Here is an 18,472-nt window from a genome sequence, read left to right as displayed (position 1 = left end):
TCGCGAGCTTTGCTATTATAGTTGGATATTATGATGTTTCTCCCCCTCTACTCTCTTGTGATGAATTGAGTTTTCCCTTTGAAGTTATCTTGTCGGATTGAGTCTTTAGGGATTTGAGAACACTTGATGTATGTCTTGCACGTGCTTATCTGTGGTGACAATGGGATATCATGTGATCCACTTGATGTATGTTTTGGTGATCAACTTGCGAGTTCCATGACCTCATGAACTTATGCATAGGGGTTGGCACACGTTTTCATCTTGACTCTCCGGTAGAAACTTTGGGGCACTCTTTGAAGTTCTTTGTGTTGGTTGAATAGATGAATCTGAGATTGTGTGATGCGTATCGTATAATCATACCCACGGATACTTGAGGTGACATTGGAGTATCTAGGTGACATTAGGGTTTTGGTTGATTTGTGTCTTAAGGTGTTATTCTAGTACGAACTCTAGGATAGATTGAATGGAAAGAATAGCTTCGTGTTAGTTTACTACGGACTCTTGAATAGATCGATCAGAAAGGATAACTTTGAGGTGGTTTCGTACCCTACCATAGTCTCTTCGTTTTTTCTCTGCTATTAGTGACTTTGGAGTGACTCTTTGTTGCATGTTGAGGTATATTTATATGATCCAATTATGTTATTATTGTTGAGAGAACTTGCACTAGTGAAAGTATGAACCCTAGGCCTTGTTTCAACACATTGCAATACCGTTTGTGCTCACTTTTATCATTAGTTACCTTACTATTTTTATATTTTCAGATTACAAAAACCTTTATCTACCATCCATATTGCACTTGTATCACCATGTCTTCGCCGAACTAGTGCACCTATACAATTTAATATTGTATTGGGTGTGTTGGGGACACAAGAGACCCTTTGCTATTTGGTTGCAGGGTTGCTTGAGAGAGACCATCTTCATCCTACGCCTCCCATGGATTGATAAACCTTAGGTCATCCAGTTGAGGGAATTTTGCTACTGTCCTACAAACCTCTGCACTTAGAGGCCCAACAACGTCTACAAGAAGAAGGTTGTGTAGTAGACATCACCATGTTAATGCAAGAGAAGAAAGTTGTGGCCTATACCTCTCGTCAGTTGAAGCCCAATGAAAGGAACTACCCCACTCACGATCTTGATTTGACGGCAGTTATCCATGCATTAATAACATGGAGACATCTCTCGTTCGGAAGGCAAGTGGACATTTTCACCGATCACAAGAGCCTCAAATATATCTTCACTCAGCCCAACCTCAACCTCTGGCAAACTCGTTGGGTCAAAATGATTCAAGTGTACAACCCAAGTATTGAATATACTCCAGGCAAGGCCAATGTGATTGCAGATGCTTTAAGCAGGAAGGCTTATTGCAACAGCTTAATTCTCAAGCCATTCCAACCAGATCTTTGTGAAGTTTTCTGTAAGCTCAACCACCAAGTTGTTCCTCAAGGTTTTCTTGCCAACTTTCAAGTCACTCCAACTTTGGAAGACCAAATTCGTGAGGCACAACTCCTTGATACCATGGTGAAGAGAGTGAAACATGGTATTGCAAAGGGCCTACCCAAATACAAGTGTTATCGCATTGATGAGAAGGACACCTTATTCTTCGAGGATAGGATTGTGGCTCCTAAAGGTGATCTAAGGAAGGTCATAATGAACAAAGCGCACAATTCTCTCCTTTCCATTCATCCAGGCAATTCGAAGATGTACCATGACCTCAACCAGTCGTATTGGTGGACTCGAATGAAGCGAGAGATTGCTCAATTCATGAATTAATGTGATGTATGACGAAGGGTGAAAGCAGAACACCAACGACTAGCTGGTCTCCTCCAACCTCTTATTATTCTAGAATGGAAGTTTGATCATATCGAAATGGACTTTGTCACTGGCTTTCCCAAGTCCAAGTGTGGGAATGATGCTATCTTCGTTGTCATTGACATGCTTACAGACGTGGATCATTTCCTTCCAATCAAAGAATCTATCACTGCAGCTCAGTTGGCAGAGCTATACACCTCCAGAAGTGTCTCATTGCATGGTATTCCGCAATTGATCTCTTTAGACCATGTAAGCATTTTCACTTCTAAGTTCTGGGACTCTTTCCAGAAGGCCATGCGCACCAACATTCGCTTCAGCACGACTTTCCATCCTCAAACAAGTGGCCAAGTCGAGCGAGTCAACCAAATCCTCGAAGACATGCTCAGAGCTTGTGTCATCTCTTTCGGTATGAAGTGGGAAGATTGTCTTCCATATGTCGAGTTCTCCTACAACAACAGCTTCCAAGCAAGTTCGGGCAATGCCCCATTTGAAATTCTATATGGCAGAAAGTGTCGTACTCCTCTCAATTGGTCTGAGACTGGTGCACGCCAAATTCTAGGCAATGACTTGATCACATAAGCTGAAGAAATGTGTAAAGTCATCCGTGAAAATCTCAAAGTCGCGCAATCGCGCCAGAAGAGTTACTATGACAACAAGCACCATGACTTGGCTTTAGAGATCAAAGACCATGTCTACCTCCGCGTCTCTCCAATGAAAGGCACTCGCCGCTTCGGTATAAAAGAGAAGATCGCCCCTAGATACATGGGTCCTTTCAAGATCATTGGCAAAAGAGGCGACCTCGCCTATCAACTCGAGCTTCCGTCCAACTTCGCAAATGTGCACGATGTGTTTCACGTGTCACAGCTTCGCAAGTGCTTCAAGACCTCCGAGCGCACTATCAACTTCGAATAGATTGATCCCAAGAAGACTTGTCTTATCATGAGCATCACGTTGCTATTCTTGAAGAAACCGAGTGCAAAACTCGCAACAAGTCGATATAATTCCTGAAAGTTAAGTGGTCTCACCATTCCGACAGAAGCCACCTGGGAGCACGAGGATCACCTCGGTTCTGAATATTCGAAGTTATTTCAGTCCTAGATCTCGGGATAAGATCCTCTTGTAGTGGTGGAGAGTTGTAACGCCCTGGATGTAACTTTCCATAATTGTAACTCCAACTCTTGACATTTCCGGCTATGTGATATGATATTTTCTTCATGGTTGGGTTTCTGTCTTTCGTTTTGCATTTTTTTCATGCCATGCATCTCATCTCATGTCATCATGTGCATCTCATTTGCATTCGTGTTCGTCTCATGCATCTGGTCATTTTCCCCGTTGTCCGTTTCGCAATCCGACACTCCCACATGCACCCGTTGCACCCTCAAATCTCATTTCGTGAGCGGGAGAAAAACGTTCTCAGAATGGGTCGAGATTTGTCGAGTGGCCTTGGTACATCACCGGTAGGCCACCTGTCAAATTTCGTTCCATTTGGAGGTCGTTTGATGCCCCAACGGTTAACCAGGTAACCGCAAAAGCCTCTCTCTCATTGCAGCCCAGTACCCCTCCAAAACAGCCCACTAGCCCATCTAAACAGCCTCCATGCTCTCCGTCGTTGGATCACGATCGTGTGGGCGAAAACCTCACCTCATTTGGACACTCCTAACTCCCCTACCTATAAATATGTGTCTGCCTTCCAAATCACAGGTCCAAACCCTAGCCTCGTCCCTCCCACGCCGCCGGACGTGTCCGACCTCACCAGACACAAACGCGCCACTGCCCCGTGCCAATCAAGGCGCGACACCTGTCCGCCACCGCCGCCCACCTCCGCCGGCCCATAAGCCCGCATTAGGCTCGCGGGGCCCGAACCGCCAGCGCCTCCGACCTTGGTGTCTTCGCCACCCCTCGTCGTCGAGCGTTGCCTCTGCGCCACCTACGCCCATGCCAGCCACCACTGCCTCGCTGCCCAATGCCGCCTAGCGCCGCCACCACCGCCAAGCTCTCTGCCCGACGACTCCGGCCACCGCGCTCTCTACCTCTGCCGGATCCGCCCCCCCTGGTCGCAGGATCTACTCACCACGATGTCGCCGACGACTCTCCCTCCATCTCCCGCCACCGCGCGACGCAACTCCGGCGAGCTACTAAAAGTGCTAGTTATCGACTAGAGGGGGGGTGAATAGGCGATTTTTATGAAGTCTTCAAAACAAGGGGGCTTTAAAGACAAATAGTAGAAATGAACCTATTGATATGCAGCGGAAGGTAGACTACACTAGACAAGCCATAGTCAAGTAAGCAATGAAGTGAAAGCACGAAGACTATCAGCAGCTAGGTAGTATGGATCAGGATGGAAGATAGTATCAAGCCAAACAACAACAATCTTCACACAATGAAGTCAATCAGATCATGCAAGCAGGCAATGACTTCACGAAGACAAACTGTAAGTAAAGAGAGGTAGAGGATAGAACCAGTTACTTGGTGAGGAAAAAGATTTGTTGGACCAGTTCCAGTTGCTGTGACAATTGTACGTCTGGTTAGGGAGGCTGGGATTCAACTCAGAAGACCGCGTCTTCACCTTATTCCCCTTGGGCTAAGGACACACAGTCCCCGCTCAATCACTCCGGTAAGTATTCAAGGGAGGCTTCCAAACCTTCACAGACTTCGTTCACCGGCAAATCCACAATGACTCTTGGATGCTCAGAACGCGACGCCTAACCGGCTGGAGGATTCACAATCCTCAAGTGTAACAAGTCTTCAGGTCACGCAGACAGAAAGACTCCAGTGATGCCTAACACTCTTTGGCTCTGGGTGTTTAGGGATTTGTCCTCGCAAGGATTTTTCTCTCAAATGCTTCGGAGGTGGGTTGCTCTCAAACGACAAAAGCCATGCACTAACTCTGAGCAGCCACCAATTTATGGTGTAGGGGATGGACTATTTATAGCCAAGAGGCAACCCGACCTGATTTGTCTGAAATGACCCTGGGTCACTAAGGAACTGACATGTGTCCAATGGTCAGATTTCAAACACACGCGGCATCTTGACTTGGGCTACAAGTAAAGCTGACTCATCCAGCTCTGGATAAGATTTTCTTTCATTGTCTTCGCTTGAAGACATAGGATTTGGTTGAGCATCACTTCAGTCACTCTAACTTTTTTCACTTGGACCGCACTTAACAGTACGGTGGTTCCTATGAGACAAAGAAGAAAAGGAAACTACGAAACAGCTATGTGTTCGCACTCCATAGTCTTCATACGATGTCTTCTCATGTCATAGTCTTCAATGTGAATCTCTTCACATACCAACATTATCTTCAATGTCTTCACATATTTTTAGGGGCCATCTCTCGTAGGTAAACCGAATCAATGAGGGACTACTACCTGTGTTATTCTGTAATTCTCACAAACACATTAGTCCCTCAACCAAGTTTGTCGTTAATACTCCAAAACCAACTAGGGGTGGATATAGATGCACTTACAGCTACTCCGGCCTTGCCTCAGTTTCCGTGCAACCCTAGATCTGAGGTTGACCCCCCTCGTTTTCTCCAAGTCCCGAAATTCTAACATTTTGTGGCCCTCTTTGACATGCCATATCTCCATGCATGTAGCTCCGATTTACGCGTATGATATATCAAAATGTTCGCCTCGTGATGCTATTCATGTTAGTGTCATTTGCATGCATGTTACTATCCATATTGATGCCTTAATCTTCATTGCATAAGTGCTATATTATGTTGTCTGCTGGAATTCAACATAACTTGTTGATTTGTCATTTTCGTTGCATTTTGTGTGTGCATCCTATGAGCATCATGCCTATATGTTTTTGTAGCATCTCCATGCCATATTTATATTGGTGCAAACCTTGTATTTTTATGAGCTCTGTGGTGACTAGCACAAGCATGCAAAGTAGGCCACATGATGTTGTTGTTGTTTTCAGACAGTAATTTTTGCTATCATTTCCTGTTACATTTTGATTCCATGTAAACTTGTTGCTACCAGTAGATCCATGCACATTTTGAGGTTGTTCAGTAAGAGTGTTTTGAATATGTGGTATTGCTCTATCCATTGGTGCCTCTGGTTGTAATTATGGAGTACTCTAGATTGTCATTACCATGCTCTACTTTTGCTAAATATTGTTGCTGGTAGATTGTTAACATGAAGTTCATTTTTTCCATGTGTTTTGCTAGTGATACATGCACCCTATGAACTTGCTCTTGCCATGCATTGCTTGATGAATATGTCTACTCACTGTTGGTTACCTTATGATGCCATGAAATGCATTGTGGTGAGTGACATGAGCTTGCAAAGTTGCTATGATGAATCTGTTTCTGCCATGCTCTGTTTTTCTTCTAAGTCTGAAACTGATCATATCACTTGCCATGTTTGCATGGGTGCTACCATATTTTTCCATGCATCTTTGGTTAAAGTTCAGTAAGGGAGTTTTCTTCTATGCCTTTAGTACTAGCATGCCATGCCTTTGTTTGCCATGATATGTTCCTGTATCATGTTGTTTGATAGGTCTAAACATTGCTACCTGATGTTGTTTGTGACATGTGTAGTATTTTCTCTAAGTCTATGAATCTGTTATCATTTGCATTTTTGCCATACTATTTCGAGCTTGTTATTTTGAGTTCTAGCATGAGCTCAGTGTTCATGATTTGTAGAGCTTCACGTGTACTTCACTGCCGTGTGCTCTGTTTCTATGTTGGAGTGTTGTAGCATAGTTACTTGTTGCATTCTAAGTGCTATGATGCTGTTAAGCGCAGATTTGCATCGTTCTTGTTTTGCTTGTCATTTGAGAACCGTGCATACGATTCTGGTGATCCTTATATCGGTTTCGACTGAAATCACCCCATCTTTCCAACGTCATACTTGGTTTGCAAATTTGGTGCCTTGATCATCCTTTCCCTTCTGGAGTACTCATATGCATTGCACATCATATCTTGCATTCCATGCCATGTATTGCATCATGATGCTTGTGCATTTCACCGTGATTGATTGTTGTTCCATTGCCTGTGTTCTTGCTTTGGGTAGAGCCGGGAGACGAGTACGTGAACGAGGAACCTGTTGAGTATGCTAACAAGGAGCAATCTTTCGACAACTCTAAGAACTTTGCAGACAAGATGACCATTATCCTCGATATCACTTCTATCTTTGCTTGCTAGTTATTCGTTATATTGCTATGTCGCGCTACCCACCACTTGTTTATCATGCCTCCCATATTGCCATGTCAAGCCTCTAACCCACCTTCCTAGCAAACTGTTGTTTGACTAAGTTACCGCTTTTGCTCAGCCCCTCTTATAGCGTTGCTAGTTGCAGGTGCAGAGCAGGTTGTTCCATGTTGGAACATGGAGACGTTAGGACACCACAATATCTCTTATTTTAATTAATGCATCTATATACTTGGCAAAGGGTGGAAGGCTTGGCCTTTTTCTTGGTGTTTTGTTCCACTCTTGCCGCCTTAGTTTCCGTCATGTCGGTGTTATGTTCCTTGATTGTGCGTTCCTTACGCGGTTGGGGTTATGGGACCCCCTTGACAGTTCGCTTTGGAATAAAACTCCCCCAGCAAGGCCCAACCTTGGTTTTAATGTTTTCCTAACAAGAACCTAAACTTTTTCCTAGGTAGTTGCAAACCCGAGGATCATCTTTATTAACCCCCCTGGGCTAGTGCTCCTCTGAGTGTTGGTCCGAACCGGGCAGCCTGCGGGGCCACCTCAGGGAAACTCGAGGGTTGGTTTTACTCATAGCTTGTCCTATTCGGTGTGCCCTGAGAACGAGATATGTGCAGCTCCTATCAGGATTTGTCGGTGCATCGGGCGATCTTGCTGGTCTTGTTTTGTCATTGTGGAAATATCTTGTAACCGGGATTCCGAGACTAATCGGGTCTTTCCAGGAGAAGGAATATCCTTCGTTGATCGTGAGAGCTTGTGATGGGCTAAGTTGGGACACCCCTGTAGGGTATAAACTTTTGAGAGCTGTGCCCATGGTTATGTGGCAGATGGGAATTTGTTAATACCTGGTTGTAGAGAACTTGACACTTGACTTAATTAAAATGCATCAACCACGTGTGTAGCCGTGATGGTCTCTTTTCGGCGGACACCGGGAAGTGAACACGGTTGGGTTATGAATGAAAGTAAGTAGTTCAAGATAACTTCTTGATCGCTTCTAGTCTTACGATCGTTGCGTAGTTTCTCTTCTTACTCTTGTACTCGTATGTCAGCCACCATATTTGCTTAGCGCTTGCTGCAACTCCACCTCATTACCACATCCTACCCATAAGATTAAATAGTCTTGATCTTGTGAGTTTTGAGATTGCTGAGTTCTCGTGACTCACAGATACTACCAAAATAGTTACAGGTGCAGATGATACCAATGCAGGTGATGCTACCAAACTCAAGTGGGAGTTCGACGAGGACCTTGGTCGTTACTACGTGTCTTTTCCCGATGATTAGTAGTGGTGCCCAGTTGGGACGATCGGGGATCTAGCATTTGGGTTTATCTTCTTTTCTTTTGAATTTGTCTATAGTCGGACTATGAGTGTACTCTGATGATGTATGAATTATTTGAATATTGTGTGACATGGCGATTGTAAGCCAACCTTCTATTTATCCCTTTCTTATTCATTACACGGGATTGTGTGAAGATGACCCTTCTTGTGACAAAACCACTATGCGGTTATGCCTCTAAGCCGTGCCTCAACACGTGGGAGATATAGCCGCATCGTGGGCGTTACATCATGTGAATCACATGACCAATGTAGGAAGGTAAGGATTTAAATCCACCAAAAATCCCATGGGATTCATTTTAATTAAAGGATCACACATTGTTTTTTGGTATGGTCCATAGTAAAACTGATTCCTCATCCCTCACTGAAGAAACATTCATGCAAGCAAGCCAGATGAATATTTCAACTTCTCTTTTGCTTAATCGAAGCTAAATCTCTGTCTGTCATTAGATACGAAGAACCATGTTCAATTAGTTAGTGTAAAATGGAACAAAGAATACTAACAGGGTCAAACCTGTTCAAACATCAACATCACATGCCCGTGCTCATGCCCACTTGAATGCAAATGCCATAGGGCCAAACCCACTCAAAACCTAAACACAATGCCACACTTGTCGTGGTAACGATTCCGACAATAAGAGAGGGGTAGGATAAAGGAGCATGATCTATCGAGATGCATATGGGTGACACGGTGGTTTTAGCGAGTTCGGGCCTCTCACGATGGAGATAACAACCCTACGTCTCGTGCTCCGGAGAGTCTTTGTTTTATCTTAGTATGTATCCGGAGATTACAATAGAGGAGAACGGATCCCCGTAGTCCTGAGACTAATGGTGAAAGAGAGAGAGATGGAAGAAAAAAGCCCCCACATCTAGTGGTGGCGGTGGCTTATATAGAGTGCGCCACCCCCTCACCTCCTATGTTACAAAGTGGGGCATGAATGCCATAATACCAGCCCACTACCAAGTCCTCACTATGAGAATGATGCCGACTACTTTGCTGGCTGCTGGTCTTCGTATATCCGAGTGAGTCGTATGGTCGAGTGGTGAACTGTCATCCGAGTGGATGGTATGCTGCTTGGTCGAGTGGATAGTATGCTGCTTGTCCGAGTGGATAGTATGTCTGTATCAAATTTATATGAACCCACATGTTGTGTGGACCCCATGCTTTATGATATTTCGACCCTTCGTGGGCCTACCTATTATGTGTATCCCCAACATTAGCCCCCGAATCGATTGCGATTTTGCAGAACGAGTTTGTGAAAGACACAATTTGGTCTCAGTGATTACGGAAATACTCGGTACTTGTCATCGTGCTTTCAGACAACCAAGGTTTGAACAAAATCTCAATGGATTCTGGTACTGTGCTTTCCGACTGATCTGGGGTAAGTGCCCGCGAGGAGCAACTTGGTGACATTCGATCATCTCTCGGAAGAGGTTAACTTGTGATCAGAGTATGGATGTGTCATTAAATCCGGGCAACAAGATTGACGCATGGACTGTTCTCTTGGAGAGATGCCATTCTTATCCCGGAGGGACGTCAATACGAGTCGGTTATGATCCAAACTTATGAGTTTCACGCTTTGAGTCCTAGAAGAAGGCTCAAGGAAGGTCCACAGAGGAGCGTTAAACTCACCTTATAGCAATTTTTTTGGTAGCCGATGGGAGCCTTTAGAACTTGTTTATTTGTTGTTCGTCACTCGGACTGGCCAGGTCGTACCGAGTGGAGATTACTCCGATGGGGGCACGCTGAGTGCACCCACTGGGTGTAGTCCCCGAGACCGCCGTCGACTGCGGGCAGTCGGCGGGGGTCTGAGAAAAGTAAAAATCTTCTTGGATGGTACCGATTGAACTTGTTCCTCTCCGACTCAGAGGTCGAGTGGTACTTGAGGATCTGGTATTGGTCTAGCTTATTTCTCCTCGACTCGGAAGTCGAGTAATACTTGAGTGATCTGGAGCTGGTCTTGACCGAGCAAAAATGTTTCTTTCTGAGTTCTCTTCCAGTGGGGGCACGCTGAGTGCACCCACTGGGCGTAGTCCCCGAGCCTCTGTCGGACTAGATGAGTCGGGCAGAGGGTTTAAGTCTCCTGGTAAACCTCCATGCAGTCGACACGGTAAATATCTTTTAGGATGAAATTGAGTGAATCGGATGCATCTTCGGACGCTTGACATGGTAAATAAGCTCAGCCTGGAGCTGAGTCAGTCAGACTGATCTTCGTGCACTCGGCACGGAATAAATTCAGCCTGGAACTTGGTCAAGCAGGTGAATCTTCGTGCTCTCGGCATGGTGAATGAACTCGGCTTTGAAACTGCCGACTGTAGAAAAAAGATGGACACTCCAGGGAGTGGTCGTTCCAATAGTACTTCTTATATTGACCGTTAGATTTTGTGTGAAAGGGGTATTTGTCCGAGTGGACATGCTTCCCAACTGATCTGGGTATGTTGACTGCAAGGAAAAACTTGGTGGCATTCGTATGTCTCCCGGAGGAGATAGACTAGTGGTCTGACATGGACATGCCATGAAACCCGAGTGGCGAGGCTAGTGTGTGGGCTGACTCTCCGGAGAGATGCCACTCATCATCCCGGGGGAACACCAGCGCATGCCATCTCTGAGTCCAAGTTTGTGAAACTGGTGCCTTGGAGCCTAGGATAAGGGCCAAGTGTATCCGTAGAGGACCATCGTTTCACCCTTTTGCAGTCTTGAAGATGACTTCAAGAAATGATTTGGGCGATCGTCCGAGTGGACGGTACCTACCCTTATAAATTTTCGGCGGAACGAGCGTGTATGGTCAGAAAGATACTCCTGATGTGATCAATGGGTTGATCGAATGGGCGTAACCACTGAGGGCAGCATGGCCAATGGTTGGGCGTAGCCCCCGAGTGATGCTCGAAAGAGGTAAGCTTGCTACAGAGTGTGATATGAGGTTTGATCATACGAGTAAATTAGTCATTCTCATGCTGGGGGTGTAGAGGTAAATACATGTCCAACTGATGGTGACGCGCGAGGTGGCCGAGGGGCGGTGATGTGCACAACCGAGTGACGACGCGCGGGGCGGTCGAGTGGTGATGAGGTGACCAACCGATGGCGACGCGCGGGGCGAGCGAGTGGTGATGAGGTGACCAACCGATGGCGACGCGCGGGGCAGCCGAGTGGTGATGAGGTGACCAACCGAGTGACGACGCACGGAGCGGCCGAGTGGTGAAGATGTGCACAACCGAGTGGCGACGCGCGGGGCGGCCGAGTGAGGATGCACGAGGTGGCCGAGTGAAGGACTACGTGTCCAGCCAAGTGGTGACGCGCGGAGCGGCCATGTGGTGAAGGCATGCACAACCAAGAGGCGACACACGGAGCGGCCAAGTGGTGAAGACATGCACAACCGAGTGGCGACGTGCGGGACGGCCGACTGAGGATGCTTGGGGTGGCCGAGTGAAGGACTATGTGTCCATCCAGGTGGTGACGCGTGGGGCGGCCGTGTGGTGAAGGCATGCACAACCGAGAGGCGACGTGCGGAGCAGCCGACTCATGATGTGCGAGGTGGTCGAATGATGAAGATGTGCACAACTGAGTGGCAACGCGCGGGGCGACCGAGTGGTGAAGATGTGCACAACCGAGTGGCGACGTGCGGGACGGCCGAGTGAGGATGCTCGGGGTGACCGAGTGAAGGACTACGTATCCAGCCAAGTGGTGATGCGCAGGGTGGCCGAGTGACGACGCGCGGCGTGGCCAAGTGACGATGCGCGGGGCAGCGGAGTGAAAGATTGCGTGTCCAGCCAAGTGGTTGAAATTGTCTTCGAAGGAGTTAGCCAGATGCTTTCGAAGCTAATGTAGTGATGAGGTTGATGTAGTGTGGTTGCGACGCAACAAGACCGGCGTGACAACTGAGTTTGAGTAGGAATGAAGATGGCGCGCAGAGCGTCTGGGTGATTATAAAACTTGTCAAAGTGGCGGATTGAATGCACTTGTTGAAGTGAAGGATCTGACTGGTGATGAAGTACTCGACCACTCAAGAGAGTGTCATTCCAAATGAGATGCAGTCCCCGACTGCGGCGTAGCCCCCGAGCATACTACAGGCTTCGACAATGGACATGTCGGAATACGAGAAATATAGTTTTGAATGGATGATTTGTAATTCATTGAGTCGGACTCGGGTAAAGATGAGGAGAAGCTTCCGAGTGATGCTTGAAAGAGGCAAACTCGCAAAGGAGTGAAGTGTGAAGTTTGATTATAAAAGGGACATATCTGTCTCATGCCTGACGAGGTCTATATTATTGATACGATGAAGAGGATTCCGCGGAGGGGTTGACCGGACGTGTTTGAAGTCAACAGAGCGACAAGGTCGGTGTTGTGGTGCGCTGGGACCGGTATGGTGACCAAGTCCGAGCAGCGATGAAGTTGGTGCATAGGGCCGTCGAGTGATCGTGTAACTTGTGTAAAAACGGCACAAGCCAACGAAATAATTTCTCGAGGAAATTTGATGTGTGCTGAAATGATTTGTGTGAATAACACCCATAGACACCCGCTGGGAGTGCAAGGGGCTTGCTGGTTAACCAGCAAGAGTTTGAAAGAGCGAAGGATCCGTTCGAACTTGTCGAAGCGACAGATTCAATTGAACTCATTGGAATAATGGCTCAAATAAAACGGAAGTGTAGTGTTTCGACTGAGTTGCAGCCCCGGAGGACCGATGCAAACTCGAAATGAAGAATGACACATGGTGTTCGTGAATGATGTATGCGAAAAAATGGAAGTTGGACTCGGGAGTCACATAACCAGTACTAAGCAAGTATGTGAAAATAAGCAGTCGAGCGTAGAGATACACTCGGTGGCGTGGCCTCCGAGTGAATGTGATGTGTGAATTACGGGATACTCCGGAAGATGGATATAACAGAATGTAAAATTACTTAGCTGTCTGAAGGCGCGCGAGTGGCCGAGTGGTGACGAGGCGACCAACCGAGTGGCGACGCATGGGGCGGCCGAGTGCTGATGAGGTGACCAATCGAGTGGCGGCGCGCGGGGTGGCCGAGTGGTGATGAGGTGACCAACCGATGGCGACGCGCAGGGCGGCCAAGTGGTGATGAGGTGATTAACCGATGGCGACGCACGGGGCGGCCGAGTGGTGATGAGGTGACTAACCGACGAGTGGTGATGAGGTGATCAACCGATGGCGACGCACGGGGCGGACGAGTTGTGATGACGTGACCAACCGACAGTGACGCACGGGGCGGCCGATTGGTGATGAGGTGACCAACCGAGTGGCGACGCGCGGGGAGGCCGAATGGTGATGAGGTGACCAACCGATGGCGACGCCCGGGGCGGCCGTGTGGTGATGAGGTGACCAACCGACGGCGACGCGCGGGACGGCCGATTGGTGATGAGGTGACCACCCAAGTGGCAACGCGGGGGGCGTCAAGTTGTGAAGAGGTGACCAACCGATAGCGACGAGCGGGGCGGCCGAGTAGTGATGAGGTGACCAACCGAGTGGCGACGCGCGGGGCGGCCGATCGGTTATGAGGTGACCAACCAAGTGGCGACGCGCGGGGCGGCCGAGTGGTGATGAGGTGACCAACCGATGGCGACGCACGGAGCGGCCGAATGGTTTTGAGGTGACCAACCAAGTGGCGACGCGCGGGGCGGCCGAGTGGTGATGAGGTGACCAACCGAGTGGCGACGCGCGGGGTGGCCGAGTAGTGATGAGGTGACCAACCGATGGCGACGCACGGGGCGGCCGAGTGGTGATGAGGTGACCAACCAATGGCGACGCACGGGGCGGCCGAGTGGTGATGAGGTGACCAACCAATGGCGATGCACGGAGCGGCCGAATGGTTATGAGGTGACCAACCGAGTGGCGACGCGCGGGGCGGCCGAGTGGTGATGAGGTGACCAACCGATGGCGACGCACGGAGCGGTCGAATGGTTATGAGGTGACCAACCGAGTGGCGACGCGCGGAGCAGCCGAGTGGTGATGAGGTGACCAACCGAGTGGCGACGCGCGGGGCGGCCGAGTGGTGATGAGGTGACCAACCGATGGAGACGCACGGAGCGGCCGAATGGTTATGAGGTGACCAACCGAGTTGCGACGCGCGGAGCGGCCGAGTGGTGATGAGGTGACCAATCGAGTGGCGACGCGCAGGGCGGCCGAGTGATGGTGAGGTGACCAACCTATGGCGACGCGCGGGGCGGCCGAATGGTTATGAGGTTACCAACCGAGTGGCAACGCACGGAGCGGCCGAATGGTTATGAGGTGACCAACCGATGGGGACGCGCGGGGCGGCCGTATGGTTATGAGGTTACCAACCGAGTGGCAACGCGCAGAGCGGCCGAGTGATGATGAGGTGACCAACCGAGTGGTGACGCGCGGAGCGGCCGAGTGGTGATGAGGTGACCAACCGAATGGCGACGCACAGGGCGGCCGAGTGACGACGCGCGGGATGTCCGAGTGATTTAGACGCGATCCACTGAGTGACGACGCGCGGGATGTCCGAGTGATGTAAACGTAACCCGCAGAGTGACGATGTGCGGAGCGTCCGATAATGTAGACGCGTGCCGCAGAGTGACGATGCTTGGAATGTACGAGTGATGTAGACGCGACCGCAGAGTGACGATGCGCAGGGCATTCGAGTGACAACAACGCGCGGGCGGTCGAGTGTCTCATGGAGCGGCGACACACGAAGCAGTCGAGTCAGTTAAGTTGACGAAAATGTGTCCAGCAGAGTGACGGTGTGCAGGCGGCCGAGACACTGCACGTTAGTCGTCTGAACGCAAATTTCATCTGAGTTAATCTGCATGTGGTGTTAGTGGCTTGAAACAAAATGTCCGTCCGAGTGAACTGCTGTGTGAGGACCATGACGGACCAGTGACCCTGCAGGTTAGTAGCCACAAATATTGTTTTGCTGGACTAAAGTGTCCCTGCACAGATGCTATTTTGCAAGGATTAAAAACCAGGAATTGTTATGCATGCAAGCACAATTAAGTGGCGTAGGAACCGCGGAAGTTTTGGCTGCAATAATTAATTACTTAATGAGCTCCAGTAATTAACCGCTTAATGCGCGCTTAATGAGCTGCGGTAATTAACCGCTTAATTAGATGATTAAATTAACAAAGGAATATGAGGCGCTCGCTATGCGCTCGGGATAGTGGGCTACGTACCCTTTGATGTGGATGACGCAGACGAAGGAGATGCAGGTGGCCGGGTAGTGTGCGCTGTCGGCGATGTAAGCAAGGGCCGGCGAGCGTGTCACGGGGCGGCAAGCATGGCACGGGGCCAGCGAGCGCAGCGCTGGGCCGGCGAGTGTGTCGCGGGGCGGCAAACGTGCACGATGCTGGGTGCGGCAGAGTATTTCACCGCTCCAGGAGTCGGACGGGGCTGATCTCCTCGCCCCTTCATCCGCACATGCGGCGACCATGCTAGGAAATGCGTACATGGTGTTTGCATAGGAGCCGAAGATGATCCTGTTCTTGGCAAAGGCAAGAGGCAACACATGTAAAATAGGGAATATATGTAAGAATTGAACAAACCGTTTGCATCATGGTTCGATAGACGCCATGCCCCACGATGGGCGCCAACTGTCGTGGTAACGACTCCGACAATAAGAGAGAGGTAGGATAAAGGAGCATGATCTATCGAGATGCATATGGGTGACACGGTGGTTTTAGCGAGTTCGGGCCTCTCACGATGGAGATAGCAACCCTACGTCTCGTGCTCCGGAGAGGCTTTGTTTTATCTTAGTATGTATCCGGAGATTACAATGAGAGAAGAACGGATCCCCATAGTCCTGAGACTAATGATGAAAGAGAGAGAGATGGAAGGAAAAAGCCCCCACATCTAGTGGTGGGGGTGGCTTATATAGAGTGCGCCACCCCCTCACCTCCTATGTTACAAAGTGGGGCATGAATGCCATAATATCAGCCCACTACCAAGCCCTCACTATGAGAATGATGCCGACTGCTTTGCTGGCTGCTGGTCTTCGTATATCCGAGTGAGTTGTATGGTCGAGTGGTGAACTGTCATCCGAGTGGATGGTATGCTGCTTGGTCGAGTGGATAGTATGCTGCTTGTCCGAGTGGATAGTATGTCTGTATAAAATTTATCTGGACCCACATGTTGTGTGGACCCCATGCTTTATGATATTTCGACCCTTCGTGGGCCTACCTATTATTTGTATCCCCAACAACACTCACTTTCACCAATGGAGCGGAGAAGGCCACACAAGGACGCCAACCACATGAACACAAACGAGCAATGACCCACTCCACCAAAATAGGAGGCCTCCTGAGATTGTTGGAGGGAAGCAGACCTGGGAAGCTCTTGCGGAGGTGAAGATGCCTACATTCTGTAATACCCTATGCCGAATGTGACACCAGAAGCATTGGTGACCAACACTGAGAGCAACATCATGTACCATACAACACAAGGTTTGGCACTGTCAATGCCGCATGAACTCTTGGAGTTGCCATCTCATCTTCCCTCGACTCCATCACTCTATGCGAGGTCCACAAGATCATCTTCCAGGGTCGGCACCCTGACACCCACAACCCAAGCTCCACATGAGAGTCACCCACACCGTGACTTCTGCACCACACACCCATGGTTGCTAAACCGAGATAGCTTCAAATTGCCCCTATAGAGTGCGTCGACTAGGCCAACACAACAACTTCAAGTAGGGAAACAACTCGTGAAGGCACCACCATGACCGACACCAACCCAAGGTCAATGATAAGCTTCCACCCAACTCTCCTCCACAAAAATCCCAAACTCCCCGACAAGGTCGAGACAAGTCAATCTGTGTTGGTTGAAACTCGAGTAGGAGGACCAAGATGCACAACCACGTTGTCTTCTTTATAGGATAGCGCCACCAAGACAAACATGTTGGGGAACATAGCATGCAATTTCAAAAAAAATCCTACAATCACGCAAGATCTATCTAGGAGATGCATAGCAACGAGAGGGGGAGAGTGTGTCCACGTACGCTTGTAGACCGAAAGCGGAAGCGTTAGTATAACGTGGTTGATGTAGTCGAACGTCTTCTCGATTCAACCGATCAAGTACCGAACGTATGGCACCTCCGAGTTCTGCACACGTCCAGCTCGATGACGTCGCTCGAACTCTTGATCCAGCAAAGTGTCGAGGGAGAGTTTCGTCAGCATGACGGCGTGGTGATGGTGATGGTGAAGTGATCCGCGCAGGGCTTCGCCTAAGCACTACGATAATATGACCCGGTTCAAGTAGTCATCATGCCGAGCTTGTCAAACGTTCATAACGTCCGCATCAGCTCTTGCAACAGGTCTGTCACCTAGCGGTGTATCAAGGACATAATTCTTCTATGCAACAATGAGGATAATCCTCATATCACAGACCCAGTCCGCATTATTGCTACTATCATCTTTCAACTTAGTTTCTCTAGGAACATATCAAAAATAAAATAGGGGAGCTATACACGAGCTATTGATCTACAACATAGATATGCAAATACTATTAGGACTAAGTTCATGATAAATTAAGTTCAATTAATCATATTACTTAAGAACTCCCACTTAGATAGACATCCCTTGAGTCATTTAAATGATTATGTGATCCAAATCAACTAAACCATGTCCGATCATCATGTGAGATGGAGTAGTCTTCAATGGTGAACATCTCTATGTTGATCATATCTACTATATGATCCACGTTCGACCTTTCGGTCTCCTGTGTTTCGAGGCCATGTCTGTACATGCTAGACTCGTCAAGTTAACCCGAATATTCCGCACGTGCAAAACTGTCTTGCACCCGTTGTATGTGAACGTAGAGCTTATCACGCCCGATCATCACGTGGTGTCTCGGCATGACGAACTGTCGCAACGGTGCATACTCAGGGAGAACACTTATAACTTGAAATTATAGTGAGGGATCATCTTATAATGCTACAGCCGTAATAAGCAAAATAAGATGCATAAAAGATAAACATCACATGCAATCAAAATATATGACATGATATGGCCATCATCATCTTGTGCCTTCGATCTCCATCTCCAAAGCACCGTCATGATTTCCGTCGTCACCGGCTTGACACCTTGATCTCCATGGTAGCGTCGTTGTCGTCTCGCCAACTATTTCTTCTACAACTATCGCTAACGCATAGTGATAAAGTAAAGCAATTACATGGCGATTGCATTTCATACAATAAAGCGACAACCATA

This window comes from Triticum aestivum, chromosome 5A (assembly GCF_018294505.1).
Source record: "Triticum aestivum cultivar Chinese Spring chromosome 5A, IWGSC CS RefSeq v2.1, whole genome shotgun sequence".
Lineage (NCBI taxonomy): Eukaryota > Viridiplantae > Streptophyta > Magnoliopsida > Poales > Poaceae > Triticum > Triticum aestivum.
This window is presented reverse-complemented; position numbering follows the sequence as displayed.